This window comes from Octopus bimaculoides, chromosome 22 (genome assembly GCF_001194135.2).
Source record: "Octopus bimaculoides isolate UCB-OBI-ISO-001 chromosome 22, ASM119413v2, whole genome shotgun sequence".
Lineage (NCBI taxonomy): Eukaryota > Metazoa > Mollusca > Cephalopoda > Octopoda > Octopodidae > Octopus > Octopus bimaculoides.
In genome coordinates this window covers 20,950,844-20,951,177 of record NC_069002.1, presented here as the reverse complement: position 1 = coordinate 20,951,177, position 334 = coordinate 20,950,844, and positions in this window count along the sequence as shown.

The window sequence follows — 334 nt, the reverse complement described above, 5'->3', positions numbered from 1 at the left end:
ATATATATATATATATATATAATGTACATGTATATAGACATATATATATATATATATACACACATATATGAAAATATTTATATAATAACAAATGAATGTATACGTTACGTGTAATTTTTATACATACATATATGTATGTATGTATGCATATATTCATGTGTATGTTTATGTAATTCACACCGGTATATAACATTTCTATCTACGACATTGTTTTTGCAAAGTTCTAATTCAGCTGTTTCCATATCCATATGTCAGCATATGATTTGCCGTTCTTGAAATGTATTACAGGCAGATTAATGATAATTTTTGTTTATTCTGTTGCAAGTTACTAGGG